General features: G+C 36.6%; 1 pseudogene; it reads right to left on the bottom strand.

The window, feature by feature from the left end:
• Positions 1-203: 203 nt before the first annotated feature.
• LOC103057658 (rho-associated protein kinase 2-like) lies at positions 204-11,682 on the bottom strand (annotated as a pseudogene).
• Between the last annotated feature and the right edge of the window lie 6 nt (positions 11,683-11,688).

Raw genomic sequence — 11,688 nt, 5'->3', positions numbered from 1 at the left:
GCTTGCAGTCCTAACTCTTTTTTCAGCAAGTCATGTGCATGGAGGATTTGCAGATAAAGGGAAAACATGCAACATCCACAGTATCTAAGATTAAAATTAGTTGCCTCTCCTTTCTCATGCAGGACATTCCTCCTTCATACCTACTGCCTTCAGTGTTAGTAATGAAAAATAGGATAATTCCTTCAAGCAACAGCATTTCATCACTACATACTTTCTGGAATGACACCTGGATTGTCAGGTTCTGAAGGGACTTGTGCAGAAGACAATGGCTCTTCCTCAGAGTCAGAATCAGAATTGAGAAGCACACAACAGCTGGAAGGCTTAGTGGCAATACTGACAGAGGTAGAAGAGCATTGGTAGGTAAAAGACATAGACTCTGAAGTGTGGGACTGAATGATACAAACTGAGCACCCAGCAAAAAGAGTGGGGAAGTGCAGAAAGGATGAATGAAAAATAGCTTTAAAAAAAAATCACAACTGCTTATTTTGCAATAGAATAATACAACAGATCTGAATTTGTATAAGAACTATAATTATAAGATAGCTTGTTGCTAAAGGGTTAAAATGTTACTGACAGAAGGATGAAGAGATGACATTCTGAACTGTAACTTCCCAAAATAGAAAGTCATCAATTGAAACATGCCTATTTCTCTCCCAAAAAGGGAAGGACCAATCTCACCAATGAAACCATCATCTGTTTCTACTTCACTAGGGCCACATGTGCTGCTGTTGTTTAAGCCAATATGTTTGGATTGGAGCTGGGAGCGAAGCTGTTCTATATCACTATCTTTGGTGTCCAGAGCCATTTGTAGTTTGATTCATATCTGGCTCTCTTCTGCTATTTGCTGTACAAGGAGATTGATGAAATACAATCAAAATTCATCTTTAATGCATTATAAAATCTTGCTTACAGAGGTTGTTCTAATAGCAATCTCTTAACTCATACCAGTAAAAACTAAGTACCATGGGAACTGAAGAAAATAAAGACAATTAAATAGCTTCAATTTTAGTACAGTTGGGTGGTATAGTGAAATCAGGAGACTAGGAAGAGGTGAGATGGTGCCTCCTCAGATGTGTTAACACTAAATTCTCATCATCCCCTGCCTCACGGCCACTGGTGTTCTGCCACTGGAGGGATACTAGACTGGGGGAAATTCTCTAATGATTTTAAAAAATACAAGATAAATTAAGCTAAATAATTGCAATCCCAACTAAGTTTATGAATATCTGAAATATTCATGTAGACACAGACTCTTTTTCAACAACTGTGCAGTAATTTCTTACTATCATGTAAGTTACTTACAGCTTGCATTTCACTGATCTCTTTCTGAAACCTAATCATCATCTGAGTTAATTTTCCTGTTCAGTTTTCAACTCCATCTGCAGTTTTCTGTTCTCCTTTTCTTTTCTTCTGACATCTGTGTCAGCTCCTTTTGGATTGGATTGATACAATTCATAAGTTCCACTAACTTATTCACAGCCTGGGAGAAGGGAGCGTAAGAGAAGAATAAGTTGCTATAAATGTGCAGCTTCTCTATTCGATTAAAACTAAATAAATTTCCTTCTCCCCTTCCTTATGTATAATATGGCAGTGATAACTGCAGTCACTTTCTCATCACCTCCTCATTTATACGTTACCTGTGTTTTCATTGTTCTTTCATATGCCAGCTGTTTCTCATACTGAGTATTTAGCAATTCAGTGTCATTGTTCTCTTCATTCAGATGGGCAAGCCCTGTCAATAAATAACAAAATAACTAGTACTTGTGAGGTTAAACTTAACATGAAATCAATCACTTTTACTTTTAAAATAACACTCACTTTCTTTACATTTATTATTCAGCTCTTCCTTTTCATTTGCAAGGTTTGCCACATCACTAGTCAATGTTCTATTTGCTTCTTCCAACTAAGATATAGAAATTATAAGAAGCTTATAAAGAAGCATAAAATAGAAATAAGCCAATCAAGTGTTTAAGTAGGAGCTGAGGTTGCAACTGATGATGGGGGAGGAGGTAGAAGCTTCCAGTAAAGGAACTCTTGACAGCAGTGTGGGAAGCAGACGAAAATAGAAACTTAAAAGCAGGATTGTATGGGACTGAAGTATTAAAGAAACAGAAATAGGGTTCAGAGGTAAAACAAAGTGACAGGGCTGAAGAAACCTAGCACAGGTTGAGTTTAGAAAGGACAGTCACTTGCATCAGAAATTGTCAACACATGTATGCTAGAAAAAAAGGTTAAACTAGAATCCCTCTAACTATTTAAAAATACACTGTACTCTCAAAACATTATTATACACTCTGATGATCATGCAGTACAAGCACTGAAATCTATAAAAGGTCCGATTGCAAACTCTTAGACAAAGAAATTAAATTTATGGTATGTAATATTTCTAATTCCGTAACACGTATAGCCAAATTCAGTGCTAAAGCATCAATGATTAACACTGATAACATTATACTTAGTGTTTTTATTGGATAGTGACTGAACAGTTTAGTTCTTGGAAGTTTTAAGTACAATTGTTAACTGCATTTTCTCATGCAGTTGTTTTAAAAAAAAACACTATACAAGAATGTTTCATGTTTAAGGGACAAAATTGTGCAGATCAACAAGCCTACAATTCAAGTCTGATGTGAATCATTTACAGATCCTATTATGGTGTCTTTTTCAGCTAGCTCCTGTTTGTGCCTTGCCATCATTTCACTGATCTCCAGTTCTTTCTCTTCTTCCAAATTGGAATACTGCTCCTCAGCAATACAGCGAGCCAACCATTCACAGTCTGCCTTACTTAGTGTGATCTCCAGCTGCACTGCCAAGGAATCCCTGCAATGCAAAAATAAATTAGTATCATGGCTGAAAATGCTCTATAGGAGTTCTCTTACTCGCTACTACTATTCAAGCTACTATCTTCTCACCTCTCTTCTTGTAAATCTTGTATCTTTTTCTGTATTTCTTTATAAAGTTTGGTCTTCTCTTCACATACTTCTTTAAGTTCTCAAACTTGTGTTTTATACAGCGTCTGAAATGTTTTACAAGAGAAAACCTATATACATGTTATAGCATTGTTGCAACCAGATTAATGGAAAAGAGTTGTGTTAGAAAAATTGCCCTGCTTTAGTTTAAGATAAGGAATCTTCATAAACTTTTTGTCAGGATTGAAATATATTTAAAACGAAGTTTTGTCAGTATTACCTACAATGACCAGATAGTTATCAGTTGTCAACATTATAAACAATCAAAGCTATGAAATACTCTACCCAACTAAATTATAGGATAGATATTCTATATTAGGAATATGAGAGCCAGTATGATGTAGTGATTACAGTGCCGGACTAGGAGTGGGAAAAGCCGTGTTCTTGTCCTCTCTTAGCCCTTCAACTGAAGACACCTTCATCCTTTAGTGTATTGATTTGGGCTGATAGTAAGATGTTAATAATAGGATTGCTACATCTTTCATGTAATCATGTTATAACTAGTTGTAACACTTAGCTGACTGTCCGATTTTCAAAAGTTAATCAGGGTTGGACCTGACTAGTACCTGGAAAGAAGATTGGACTGAAAAAAGGCAATGTTGTATTATTGCCAAAGAAACAAACTGGGTATGAAGTGAATCTTGTGGCCCAAGGGGGGCTGTGTAATCACTTTGTGTAATCATTCTGTGATCCATTTGGGCACCACAATAAACCCGTGCTGTTAATGGTGCTTTACGCACTTATATAAAACAGTACGAAGTATACTACAAGGTCACATTTTTAGAAAAGTTTAATGCACGATGATAAATAAATCAACTGCCACAAAAAAAAAAAAAACCAACCAGAATATTTACAAGTGTATGATAAATCCAGAAATACATAAGGCCTAACACTTAAGAACATAATACTGAATATGTTAATACTCTACATACTGAACAATATTGTTCTGCTTCAAGTTGGTCTTGAATTTCTTCCATCTGCCCATCTGCATCTTGATGCTCTCTGACAGGGAATAAGATAAATGCAATCTTAACATAATATTATTTCTATGGCAAACATTGCTGGAGTGTATTATTAGCTTCCTCCTATATTTTTATCTAATTTAGGTCAGCAATGTCAAAGTAAAGACTGACTTGCTTTTAGAAGCAATTTACCTGAAAAATTGTTAATTTGTCTATATTTGAGAGAGAAAACGTACTACTCATGGGTTTCATCCATTCCAACTGGCAGGCCCACGAATGGCACACACAGGGAAAGTGGGGACATACTGGGAGGAGATTCCTTCTGTCTTGAATGAAATGATTTTCAGGGTCTTAACTGCCAAGGCCAGATAAAACAAGTTAGTCTTTTCAAAGTCTTGTCAAATCACAGTTCATTAAAGGAGGAATCAGAATTCAAAGGAAGGCAATGAGACTGTCTGAAGCCTGTGGAGTGGAAGAAACATGCCAGTCATGTCCTTTGGGATTCCTTGCTGTATGATACTGCCTGAGATCTGCTGTTGCAGGAGTGTTGAATGCTCAAATTCCTTCTTTAAGAGACAGAGTACAGAAAAAAAAACTGCTTTATAGCTCTTGTGGATATTTTTGCGCATTCTGAAGTTTCTGATTTATTTGGACTAACTGAATGTACAGTTTCCTTTAGCAGAAAGGGTTGATAGGGCTTATTATGTTGTTGCTTCATCATCATCCTCAAGAACAGAAGACAGTGCTGGAAAGAACGTTTTCCCTCTCACCCAGGACTGACTATTTGGCCCCAGGCTGATCCTTGTTCTTTTCTTGCACCGTCTCTTGCTACTTTGGCTGAATAGTAGATCTTGGGTCTCCACTTCACCTCATGCCTAATCCTTTCTAGGCTGAAAGACAGATAGAAACATAACGAATCCTATCTGCCTACCAAGCATAGTAACTCCTCAGCTTTTCCTGGCAGGATCAGGTAGAGAGATTTTCTGTCTGCTGCAGCATGAAGAAAAATGCTCTTTATGGATGAGGCAGAAAACACCGTTTACCTGCTTCATCATACGTGGATGGAAGTGCCCCAAACAAGTACAGACAGGGAGACACTCCTTCCCCTGCTCTTACATGGGGAAACAAATGACCTCAAGGGGTGGGACTTAGTCCAGCAAAAGGCCTTTCCTGTCTGACTTCATCTGGCCTGCAGGGCTGGTGGGGGAACAAAGGACAGTTTGGTCTAGTGGTTAAGACAGCAGGCAAGAAAGCAGGAGACGGAGAGTTCTAGTCCTGCCTTAGGCATGAAAGCCAGCTGGGTGACTTCAGGCCAGTCGCTCTCTCTCAGCCCAGGTCACCTCACAGGGTTTTTGTTGTGGGGAAAATAGGAAGAGGAAGGAGGATTAGGTATATTCACTGCCTTGAGTTATTTATAAAAATAATAAAGCCGGGACAAAAAGATCTAAAATAAAAAAAATCTGCTCCTAGTTTGCTTATATTCTCTAACCAGATGTATAGCCATAGCACGGCACATGTTGTTGAGGCTTTAAACTGTAGTTTTTCTCAGCAATTTATGCTACAGGTATATGCAAACCAGGCCTCAGAGAGAGCAAAAGCAAAATATCCGAATGTTAATGCACTTTCTGGTATTTCTTGACCTATGGCTGTGAACTAAAGTAAAAGTCAAGAATTCCCTTATATAATTCAACACTTATTTAGAACTGATTGCCCCCTGTATGGCAATGTACCATAATTTAGCATTGCATATCTCAGTTGTGAGTCACAACCGATTGTAATAGAATGTAGCATTTACTGCTGAAGGGACTTACTTGTGGCGTTCGTTATTTTGCTTTTCCAGGCTCAGTTTAATTTCAAGAAGATGGATATTCTCTTGTTTTAACTGTTTCTCTGTTATCTTTGATGCATTCACATGCTGGGTTTGCATTCTGAAATAATTTTGGATGAGGCGGCACTTTTGTATTTCTTGATCAATTTTCAATGTCAGGTTTTCCACCTAGGAAACAGATCGATACTTTGGAGACATGCTTTTATGACCATACACATGGAAAATAACTTATCCCGCAGTCTTTTGATGTTAATTTTTCTTAATAACTGGGTAATCTTTCTCCTCGAATCCCAGTTGCTTTGAAGTAGAACTTAATGGTCCTATATAAAGAGTAGCTTTAGTCAAAGAATTCTTCTTAGTTTATTGATTTTTATTTCAGCTGCAGAATAGGACAAATAGCATCCAAATGGAAACAAAAGCTTTAGCCAGGCTCAGCTGAAGCCAGGTGACTTTGAAGTATCTCATTTATAACATCCATATCACATTCCTAATTGAAAGCCAGTCCCATTCTCCTGTCAAACTTACAATCATATAAATGTGACCTTTCAGAACTACAGTCTTATAGCCCAATTTTATAGATATTGACTCAGAACTAATTGCCAGTATGCAATGGGACGTATTCCCAAGTCAGTGGGCATACGACTGCAATTTTAAATCATGTTTATTCTTATAAATTGGACTTACACAGATACATGTTTTGAAGCTAGCATAATTAGTTTTAAACTCTCTTCCTTGAATTGGAGAATTTTAAAACAAGTAAATGAAAATGTGTATTCAAAATAAGGCATTAATTTTCAATAAAGCTTTTGAACACTATATGGAATGAGGGTGGCAATTTTTTAATGTATGGTCAAATATTTTGATTAATATTTATGAAGTCCAAATAGCTTTTGTGTTTCATTTCAAAATTAACATTTCAAATCACGTATAGAACAGGGGAATAAGAAACATTCTGAAATCCTAAGTATTCCATGCAGGAGTACAATATATCTTTGCTTATGCCCCAGAATACATAATCCTGATTTTTAAAATTTCTCAGACCTGCAACCTCTGACCCCCTGCTCAGGTATCGTGATCATCAAAAGGAGCACCAAGGAGCATAATATGCTGCTAATATTTGACAAAGAAGCACAGTATGTGCTCAAAATTACATACATGATTGTTTGGATACAACCAATTCATTGGGTTCTCTCACTTTAATCCACGTTTGGTTTTGATAAAATGCTAAGTAAATATAAACTATTAAAGTGGAACAAAACTTAGATCTCTATAGAGAGTTATTTAACTATAAATGTAACAAAAGAGGGGGAAAGCTGTACGTAGATGTAATGGGAAGCAAATGTTAAAACTGGTTTTTTAAAGTTTATACTTACATCTTTACTTAGTTTCTCTTTCTGATTAAACAGCTCATTTATTTTCTGCTAGGATTGTTTTAGATTACAACCCAACATAGAACCCCATTTTTCAACCTCCAGTAAACAGTTTACTACTTTTTGCTTTGAAGCTCTCTCTTCAGAAAGCTTCTTTTCCATTTCTGTGGAAGGAAAAAAACAGTTATTTTACTATATGCAAACTCAGGATTCTTTGTTTAAAATATATACACATTTTTTATAGAATTTGGGACCTAAGCTAATGCATCCAGGCACACCACTAAAGATGAAGGATCTTTGAGAGGAAAATGATAGAAATCTGGAAAGGCTCTGCATATTAATAGTTCATTGAATCTGGCAAAAAGTCCTTTGAAATATTTCTCCGTTTTGGTCAATAACCTTGAAATGAACAATTATTTAAGTATTTATGCATGTCTCCCCACCTTCCAATTCTTTGCAGGCTTTCCTTCTTTCCTCTAAGAACATTTTGTTCACTGCTTCACATACTATCAACATTTCTTTCAAATGTGATTGACTTTTCAATACATAGGATAGATAGATAGATAGATAATGAGCATGCTTTGATTAAGCAAGCCCATAGTCTTTTTTTTTTTTTTTTGGCAAACAAGTTAATATATACTTATCACTTGATCAAATTTCTATAGAAGAGATTTCATACATCATCTTTGTTACATAATTTAAGTTTTTAATAAAAATGTAGAGGCAGTATTATACAATTTGTGAAACAGCAGCAGAAGTCAAAAACCAATTTGACTGCCTGGTTTAGTGCTTACAGAAATGAAGCCCCAGTCAAGTGGGTCATATTTTGCCTGTATCTCACCATTCCAATCCCCAATCTAGAGGCTGACATACTGTACATGTAAAACTAAACAAACTTAAACTAGAACAATTTAATAGGGCTCTGCAAACCTTCTGAAAAAAGGGCTCCATGAAAGACTGAGAGTATGAACAAAGGACCTCTGTTTGAATCATTAAAGGCCTTTGTGTTGACCAGGTCAAGCCGTGAAATGTGCTTAGAAAAATGGGAATCCCAGAGCATCTCATTGTCCTCATGCAAATCCTATATTGAGGTCAAGAAGAAGCCACAGTACAGATAGAACATGGTTGGCAAATGAGTGAGACAAGGCTGTATACTCTACCCTTATTCATTCAACCTATATGCTGAATATATGTATATTAAAGAAAGCTGGTTTGGAAGAAGCTGAGAGTGGTTTTAAAACTGGAGGAAGAAGCATCAATAACCTGCTCTATGATGATGACATTACTTAGCTGAAATGCAAAAGATGTACAAGCTCTAGTAACAAAAGTCAAACAGCACAGTGAAAAAATGGGACTAAAATTAAATATAAAAAAGACCAAACTAATCATAGCAGGTAGAAGAACCAGCCTTAGAATTGACAGTGAAGATATTGAAGTAGTGGATAGCTTCTGTCTTTTGGGATTGATTATAACAGTAAGGGATTCAGCCATCAAGAAATATGCTGCAAATTATCACTTGGCAGAACAGCCATGAAGGCCCTGGAAAAGATATTTGGATGCTTTCATGTGTCTGTACTTACAAAGATTAAAATAGTGCAAGCAATGGTATTCCCTGCAACACTCTATGGAGGGGAAAGTTGAACTTTGAAGAAGCAGGACAGGAAGAGTATTGACGCTTTTGAACTTCGGGGTTGGAGAAGACTCCTGAGAATACCATGGACAGCCAAGAAAACAAACCAATGGATCATTGAACAAATCAACCCAGAGTTCTCACCTGAGACACAAATGACCAGACTCAAATTATCCTACTTTGGACACCTCATATGAAGACCTAGGACCCTGGAGAAGGCTCTAATGCTGGGAAAGGTGGAAGGAAAGCTAGGAAGAGGAAGACCAACAGCAAGGTAGATGGACTCGACTGCAGTGGCAATAGGTGTGCTGTTGAAAGATCTGAAGGACCAGATTAGGGACAGATCATCATGAAGAAAAACTATGTGGTTGCTAACAGTTGACATTGACTTCATGGCACATAATCAATCAATTAAACAAACAAAGTTCTAAATTAAGATTAGCTTCTGAGTTATAACAGTGAAAGATATTTATACACATGTAGGTCTTTTTCAATCTCCCTTCCATTCATGAACTGGCTGTATAACCTTAGTCAAGGAGTCATTTCCCAGTGGAGACATCTTGAAGCTAAACTGTCACATTATACCTCTGGATAAAAGATTGGATATAAATACATTAAATGAAATTATGAATGTATGATATTAAATGCATACCTTTCATAGCTTCAGACTTAGCTTCCTCAATTGATTTATGTATTTTGTTTTCTTTTGCTAGTTGGACTTTAGTTGCTTTATGTTCAACCTCTTCTTGCTCCAAGTTTTGTTGCATGACTTTAAGCTTGTAAGTCATATCTATTTCCATGTTGGTCTTCTCCTGTTAAGCATAAACACAAATATCTCATAATTAATATGATCCCCATGAAAAATGTTTTATTGGAACTATTGATTGTAGAGAGGAAAAATGTAGGCTTTGATTCAGATTTCCACTTTGCTACCTTAATTCCTATGCAAGCAAGCTGATATTAAAATTATGATGGAAACCCTAATGTGAGATGATAGGAGGTATTGATCAAGGCAGCATGTTAAACTGGATGGAAACCAAGAGAGACAATGACATGTGTAAAGAAAATTAGGTTATCATTCTGATATTTTTTAGTTGCACAAACCAGTTATGCAAAAGTTATGCAAACCCAGCATGCCCTCATCTCTGTAACATGGATGTAAGGTTTGTAGACCTGAATCTCAGAAAATCCAAAACCAGGAATTCAGGCAGAGGCTCTTAAAAAGAAAACAGTGCTTTATTTGGCCAAGTGAAGCCGCTGGATGGGCAGCAATCCCAAAACACCGGCAGCAGAAGGTGCTGGGAAGCTCCACCACACCAACAAGATTTCTCAGCTTTGTTTTTATAGCTTTGCAAAGACAATAGATTGCAACTAATAAGGCAGTTTAAGGCAGTTTGAACCAGTGTCCCCCTTTACCTTCAATACCTTTTCCCTGCGCTCTCCCCCCTCAAGGTCTTCTGTGTACATGTTCTTCAGGCAATTTCTTCCTAGCACAAGCAAAAAAAGAGGCGAGATAGTGAGAGTCAGGCTAAGAAACCGCCCCCCCCCCTCCTTCATGGAGAAGAGAGTATGGATTATTTTTAAAAAATCTATAGAAATGATCACATCTGGTTAAGAATAAAATCTTGTTTCCCTAATTGTATTCTGGTGCACTCTACTACACAAAGTACTATGAATGGTACTTTGTTTTATTAGCTCAACTGAACAATATAATTGGTTTTTTTATGTTAATTTGTCCTGTAATTGTCTTTTCTCTGCCTCCATTTTAGCTAATGTATTCTTCCCATTTTTTTCTTTTTCTTCCAAATTAAATACTCGGCCTAGGAATATTTAAAAGATTTCAACAAGGAAAAGAGTATTATGTATATATCAATTAAAGTGAAACACTTTACACATTCTGATTACAAAACCAAACAACCTATGAGATATTCTGAAGGCAGAAGGAACATCAGAATAATTAACTGGTTCCTGTGAATGTAGGCAAGTTGATAAATTATATACTAGGTATACAACTAAAATCCCAATTAAAAAATGAGCAATCACAGCACTCTGCCTATATGAGATGAAATTCACTTTCTAAGAGACTGGTTTTCATACCCTGTAGATGATGGATAATCTCTGATCCATGAGTCCAATCTCTTCTTTCAGAACCTAGAGCTGACTGCAGATTGAGGAATTCCTTCTCCAGGCTGAGCTTAGTACTCTCTAGGGCACAAATTTTATCTTGCAGATCTCTGTTGTTAGCTTCTAGTTGCTGAATCTGCTTTGTACATTCTGTTTGGTTCTTTCTCAATCTGGCTGCTGTATCAGACTCTGTGCACAGCAAGGCATTGGCTTCATCCAGCTACTGAAGCACAAAAATACATCACACTATTACATACCAACCAAAAACTAAGCTTTTGTAACAGATCTATCTCCCATTTACTGTAGCAAAGCATAACATTATATCATTTTTAAATATAAAGACTCAAAACTTAGAGTCTTATGTACCACTGTGAGTCTAACTTGAAACAAAAAGGTCACTTGCCTGTCTTTGTAGCTGAGTAATTTTTTCATTTGATATTTGGAAGTTTTGATTCCTCTTTTTCAAATCCTCAAGTTGATCCTTTAAACTGTTCACTGAAATAAAAACAAAGTACTAATTTCACCATACCAGTTCATGACCGTATGTTACAAGTTATTGTAATAGTATGTTAAGCAGCAAAGAAAGAATTGAATTCATTGTTGCTCTCCTACTTCTCCAGTGCCACAAATGTAATTTTTCTTTATTATTTCTGGTGAACATGCCTTTATTTTCTCGACTGCGTCTTTTGTTTTTTCCCTCATGTTCTGCTTTCTGATGGTATTTTGCATTCTCATGCTGGAGAAGAGCCTTTTCCCTTTCCAGTGTCTGAAGGAAGATTCTACATATAACTAGAAAGATCATGGAGGA

This window comes from Python bivittatus, unplaced genomic scaffold (genome assembly GCF_059951505.1).
Source record: "Python bivittatus isolate LINGU-HERP-01145 unplaced genomic scaffold, Pbiv_v1 ctg000020_np1212, whole genome shotgun sequence".
Classification (NCBI taxonomy): Eukaryota; Metazoa; Chordata; class Lepidosauria; order Squamata; family Pythonidae; genus Python; species Python bivittatus.
The sequence above is the reverse complement of the archived record's forward strand: the minus strand, read 5'-3'. Positions and strand labels throughout refer to the sequence as shown.